Source organism: Denticeps clupeoides, chromosome 14 (assembly GCF_900700375.1).
Source record: "Denticeps clupeoides chromosome 14, fDenClu1.1, whole genome shotgun sequence".
Classification (NCBI taxonomy): domain Eukaryota; kingdom Metazoa; phylum Chordata; class Actinopteri; order Clupeiformes; family Denticipitidae; genus Denticeps; species Denticeps clupeoides.
Window position 1 is genome coordinate 15,870,475 of NC_041720.1, and position 6,867 is coordinate 15,877,341.

Consider the following 6,867-nt stretch of genomic DNA (forward strand, 5'->3'; position numbering starts at 1 on the left):
ATTTACAAAATAATGTAACGTAAATACACTAAAAAGACTTTTAATGTGTTTTATAAGTACATTCATCACTCCATAGTATAATAAAAAAGCTTAGAACTGTGTATAAAATTGAGTATACAAGATTTTTTCTCAATTACTTTTTTTAATGACATAAGCACCATCATTATGAATTCATAAAAAAACATTGTTATTTACAGCCTTGCAGCATTAGTGGCTTAAGAACACACACGGTGTCCATTTCCATTTCCTCCGGCACATCACAGGGCCGCCGAGAAACCGCTGTGACCGCAGATTACACGAACAAACACGGCAGAACCACAGGAAGGCGGCTGAGCGACTCACTAGACTTGCCTCATTGCTCAAACCTGTTCAGGTTCCTGCTCTGCCGTCAGTTGTTTTCTCCCAGAATCCCACATGCTTCATACGAATAGATTAGACGTCATGTGACTGGCGCCAACTTTTTTTTTTCAGCCTTTGCCGATCAGCATGAGGTTAATGTTCAACCTCACAGTTTGGTGACACACTGTGATGGTATGGCAACCCTGCTGGGAAACCCCTTTAAAGAATTCCAGAAGCCGTGTTTAGACAGGAGACCTCAGGAAGTGACATAAAGTCCCCTGTCCACTGTACAGTGTATCCCACTACTGTATTCTGATACACAATTCCATATTATTTCTATTTCCAGTATTTCATCTGAATCATTTTTTTTGATTAAATGCTTTTCTGCTTAGTTAAAAAGTTTTACCAGTTATTACAACACATGGTTATATGTATGTAACAGATATTATATGTCTGCCTTTTCTGAAACAAGATGGATATCTGCCAATCCATGAATTTGTCCTTCTTTTAAACCTTCTCATCTGGATCAGGTTTGAGGTGAGATGGAATCTGTCCAACATCTCCTGATTTATCCTTAAATATAAGCGTATGTTATTATTATGATTATTCAGAAGTAGGGGTAGTAGTAGTGAAAGTGGAATTTTGTGGGGTCATTGTGATACACAGTAAGCACTGTACACAACGAAACGTGTCCTCTACTTTTAACCATCACCCTTGGTGAGAGTGTGGGGACGGTACCGTGATCAGTGGCACCTTGGTGGTTCGGGATTTGAACTGGGATTTGTCTAGTTCCTTAACCGCTAGGCCAGCATTAGACATTTGGGCATCAACGTGGGCATCGATCCCGCTACCTCTCACATGATGAGCGTCTGAAGCATTATTCATGCTTCATTATTCATGATCTATAAACATGCCAGACTCCAACTTCATTAGGTTCATGATTTATAGTGCCACTCCAGCACAATTACACAGTAAACTTCACCCCAAAAATATCACCCCAGAAAGGGACTAAAGTAGTACCACCTCACACCCGTGTCCTGTAGGTCGCCAGAGGAGTGTCCAGCGAGACACTGTGTGATAAATAATGTCCCACGGTGCTTGTAAATCAACGTGGCAGCAAGTGCGTTTGTCCTTGTGCTGTCGTTCTGAATGTTAAAACATGCATGACGTCCTGCCTGTGTGTGCCGCTGCGGGGGTCTCTCACCTGATGTCTGGCGCTCTCTCTCAATTTTCCAATAATAACAGGAAACAGGGAGCGAGGGCGCCTTATTTCTGGAAAGTATTCACAGCGCATCACTTTTTCCACATTTCGTTATGTTACAGCCTTTACAACTCTCCATAATGACAATGTGAAAAATGTTTTGACAAATGTATTAAAAACAATAAAACTGAGAAATTATATATACATAAGTATACACAGCCTTTGTACACATGAATTGTAATATGTTTTCCAACATACAGTACAGGCCAAAAGTTTGGACACACCTTCTCATTCAATGTGTTTTCTTTATTGTCATGACTATTTACGTTGGTAGATTCTCACTGAAGGCAGTTGTGGAGTTATGTACTTAACAAAAAGTGGAGACCTGGTCTCCACAGTCACCGGACCTGAACCCAATCCAGATGGTTTGGGGTGAGCTGGACCCCAACAAGTGCTAAACACCTCTGGGAACTCCTTCAAGACTGTTGGAGAAGCATTTCAGGTGACGACCTCTTGAAGCTCATCGAGAGAATGCCAAGAGTGTGCAAAGCAGTATTCAGAGCAAAGAAACTAGAATATAAAACATGTTTTCACTTATTTCACCTTTTTTTGTTAAGTACATAACTCCACATGTGTTCATTCATAGTTTTGATGCCTTCTGTGAGAATCTACAATCTATGTACATGGTCATGAAAATAAAGAAAACACATTAAATGAGAAGGTGTACAAACTTTTGGCCTCTACTGTACATGTGTTAAATATGTTTAAATATGTTTACAGCAGCTTGCTTTTCAGGTTTCTGAAAAATATGAAAACTGCTTTTCTAACAGTTCAGCTTAAGAGAACAAAGAGTGAGTGTTTTTTTATGGTCCTAAGCAGCAATGCGAACATATCAAGTTACTCATATGAATTAAGACAGTCATAAAGGCTCAAAGAGACAAAGGAGACGAAGAGATGTTGGGATATCAGGTTTCTGCACTGAACATGGAACGTTGGTCCTGAAGTCCACATTTCTCGCATTCCCCGCAGGCAGACCATCGTATCAGGACAGGCTGAGACCGCACACCCAGTCAGAATATGGTTATGGTTGCAATCACGCTCAATAACAAAACCAACAAGATTGTACCAATCAATAAAAAAAAAAAAGTTCGGAATAAATAGGATTATTTCTGGCAAGTCACAAAAAGCAGCAATGTGCACGTTTAAAAAACAATACACATTGCTATAACCTGACGCAATGAAAAAGTGAAAGTTATGTGATTTTTAGTTGCAGACATCTGGCTACGCCCAGGTATGTAAAATTAAAATAAATATAGCAGGCTAATCACATGACGCGTTTCCTGATAGCTGATAAGTTATAATATAGCTTAAGCAATTTGCATATCCGTTACTGAAGAGGCATCAGCCGTCGATGCAACGAAATACGATGGTTAGGTCGACCTTTCCTGGTGTGCTGAGATTTGGTCCCGCAGCTCATCGTGGTGAATAAGGTGTGCTGGCTGGCCATAATATGTCTCGCCTTCTGGATCAGGAAGATAGCAGCGTGTAAACAGACAGACCGTCAACTCACAAGAATTTCAATATCTGAAGCCAAGTCGGGGTTAAAGGTCAGGGTCCGACTTCCACCGGGGACGTCTTTTTATGAAGCGCCCGCTTGGCAACAAGCCGACTGCCGCAGACCGCGTGACTCTGCGGTGCTGCTCAGTGCGGGAGGAAGTTCTGCCGTATCTGTGTCAGAAAATGTCTCCAACGTCCCTTCGGAAAGGACGCGGGAAATGAACAAAGCGCTCGTGCGGCTCCCGGAGTGAGTCTCACCAGCGAAATGAATTTGCATGCCGGTCATAATGCTCACCGGGCTTTTTCCTGGTGACTTCTTTAAACCACAAGGCCGTGCCGAATTTCACAGCTGCCTAGAGGCTCCCTACATTTACACAGCACGCAAAACTGTGCAGAGAGAGAGAGAGAGAGCTCTGCATTCTCTCTACATCTGGCGAAACACCGGCTCTTCATTAAATCAATCCCAATTAAATGGATTGTCCAATTTTGCAAGGCCGGGGAAATCTTTGAAAAGGACTTATTTGCACTGCCAACCATGGCAATCTTCGAATGGATAACCGTCCTGCAACATGTCCATTATCACCAAATCGGCAGGTTTGTGATGTCGTCATTATCATCGGCGACACATTGCGAGACGTTTACATTTACCAGACGCCCTTATCCAGAGCGACTTACAATCAGTAGTTACAGGGACAGTCCCCCCCTGGAGACACTCAGGGTTCAGGGTCTTGCTCAGGGACGCGATGGTTGTACGTGGGGTTCGAACCCGGGTCTTCTGTGCTGTATCGTTGGTGGTTCTGTGAATTGCTGGGAATCACGGCCTAAAATGGTCCCGTCTCATGAATCAGCTGCTTTGAAGATGTCCGTCCAAAAGGAGGGCGCTGTAGGTCAGTTAGGTGAAGCCCTCAGACCTCCTAGGAGAACCTCAGACCTCCGGCACGAACGAGCCAACTGAACAACACGAGTGGCGCTCTCCGGTCCTTCTGTCATTGTGATTGCGATGGAGCTGACGAGCGTCACGTCAGACTTCTTCCGAGCTTTGGCTGCGATCCGTTGCTTCGCACCAGCTGATTCGTGACTGCAGAAGCTCCGCAAAAAAACCTCTCTTTTCACAGCGTCTGCATCGGAACCCACTGATGACATTGTGACTGGGTGACAAAACTTGATGCAGGCGAAGACAACAAAGGTGACAACCATGGGTGTCACGTTGAATCCCACATTTTAAAGCTTTCTTTTCAGATCAGGACACAATTTGGTTCTGGTTTTAATAATAATTCATTATTAGATAATTCATTATTTTAATAATAATTCATATTAGAGGTTACGACTAAGGTAATATAAACGCAAAAAAATCTTGAATGGAGGCCACAGAAACCTGATCAGAGCAGTGGCAGCGGTGTCCTTGGGGGCAAGGAAGCGGACGTGTAAACGCAATGTTGCGGGTTCGAATCCCGAAGCACTGCGTTGCTACCACTCGATCGTTCTTTGGTCGTATTTATTCCCGTGGAGCTCTTCAGAAGTTGGGTTCGGGTAAGTTGGTCAGCAGCGGGGGGGTGGGCTTCACTCTTTAAGGGGGTGAAAGTTGAGTTGGTCTTAATGACACCGCCCGGCATTTATGGCCTGGCTACATTTAGAAACATGACGTGGGGAAGGGGTCAGCGTGGCACAGGGGCTGGCAGCACAGTTTCAGCACATTATTAATGCATGAGCCTCACGGAGTCATGGAATCAGGCCGCATCGGATGAACTGGATATGTCTAACTTTGTAGTTAATTTTTTTTAAATAACATAATAGAAATAGAAATATATCCACAGTGTTTTAGTGAAGCAGTAGATCAGAAGAAGTAGATGAGAGGCGTGTCACATGATATGATTCTTCCATTGCAACCCAGGATGGTGCAGTAAAGTCTCGGGTCAGATGATGTGTCTCCAGGGGGACTGTCCCTGTAACTTCTGATTGTAATGGCGTCTCATAAATGACATAAAGTTACACCCAAGCATACGTCGCAAGTAAATCACAGCGGTCAAAATTGTCCCACATTACCCTGATCGTCCCATATTCACCGACCAGCAGAAATGAGCAGGAACCGGCAGTTCCTGGCTGTAGCCAGAGTGTTCATTGCCGTAAAAATGACTTTTTGTCAAAACCTTATCTTTACTCTGAATCTTGCAGGCTTCTCTCACATATGAATGAGTGGTGCATGTGTGTGTATGTACATGTGTGTGTGTGTGTGTGTGTGTGTGATGTCTCACCACTTCCTGACTCATACTCCTTGACTCAACATGATGAGATGCCTCATTTGCAATATGGAAGCATATTACACAAATACCCCTTTCACATTATTACCAGTGGGAGCATCATGCTACATACATACATACACACACATACACACACACACACACACACACACACACACACACACACACACACACGCACACACATACATACATGCATACACACACATACACAAACACACACATACATACATACATCCATACATACACACATACATACATCCATACATACACACAAACACATACATCCATACATACACACATACATACACACACACACACACACACACACACACACATACATACATAAATACATACACACATACATACATACATAAATACATACACACATACATAAATACACAACATTAATAATACCATCAAGTACACAGTTAGCAACGAATGCGTTATTACTTCATTATTCATTTGATGGACGAAATGCAAATAATTAGTATGCATCGACGAACCGCGCGTTTATGTTTTATTACAAATGCGCGTAATAATGGTGATGACGTAGAGGATGATGCTCGTCACCATCATCATCATCGCGGCTATTATTATAATGTAGTACATGATATACGCGGATAGATGAGAGAGGAGGAGGGAAGGAGTGAGGGAGTGAGGGAGGGAGGGAGGGAGGGAGGTAGGGACTCTCGCTACCGCAGTTCGACGGCAGCAGCGACAGCCGCCATGGGGCGAGGCGGCCGCTCCTTCCCCCCGCAGCCGCAGCCGCGGACCCGTCCAGACCCCCGCGTTCCGGCGACCAACTAGGGGATTTTTTTACATTTCTTTTTATGCCTTTTTTTTTTTTTTTAAAGGTGTGTGTCGTTTTTTTCCCTCCCCCTCTCTCTCTAACCCGCACACCGATGCTGGTGTGCACGGACTGCAGCTACCTGCGGACGTTCCTTCCGTAAGTAAAAAAGAAAGCAAGAAAGCAAGAAAGAAAGAACGGTAGAAATGAGAAGAACCCGACCAGTTCCGCGTTAAGTCGCGTTAAGTCGGCCCGTTCGTGACTTTGTGTCCCGGCGCTCCGGGCTTCTGGAACGCGGGCTTTTCACCCGGCGGCGGCGGCGGCGAAGGTGAAGATGGAGTTTAAATATTTTAAACAACATGGCCGCGTTTCCTCGAGTGGAAGAAAAGTCGCGCTGCGCGGCCCGGAACCGCGTCCGGCGGCGCTTTAATACCGCGACGCGGAGGCCCGGATGAATGAGCGCGGCGACAAATGACGAGCCGCCAGCCAGCGTCGCTCCGGTCGAGTGACAGACGACAGTGAACGCGCAGCTCGCCTGTGTATTCATCTCTGCTCGCTCCGTATATTCATCTCTTCATCTATCCATCATCCAGATGTGTGTTTTGTCGTGAATGAGGTTGGCATTTACCAGGCGCCCTTTTATCCACAGCGACTTACAGTCAGTAGTTACAGGGACAGTCCCCCCCCCCTGGGGACACTCGGGGTTAAGTGTCTTGCTCAGGGAC

The 6,867-nt window shown here is 44.8% G+C and overlaps 1 protein-coding gene across 12 annotated transcripts in view; it reads left to right on the forward strand.

Annotated features, from left to right (window-relative positions):
* Positions 1 to 6,063: 6,063 nt before the first annotated feature.
* The window catches only part of LOC114802942 (dystrobrevin beta-like), a 38,403-nt gene continuing 37,599 nt past the window's right edge, over positions 6,064 to 6,867 (forward strand). For 2 of the 12 annotated variants that reach the window (XM_029002106.1, XM_029002108.1), the window contains exon 1: positions 6,065 to 6,301. The gene's annotated coding sequence lies outside the window, so the exon portion shown is untranslated. Of the gene's footprint in view, positions 6,302 to 6,453; positions 6,471 to 6,867 lie in introns of those variants that run through there. The other 10 variants (XM_029002101.1, XM_029002099.1, XM_029002095.1 and 7 more) reach the window with 7 other exon arrangements.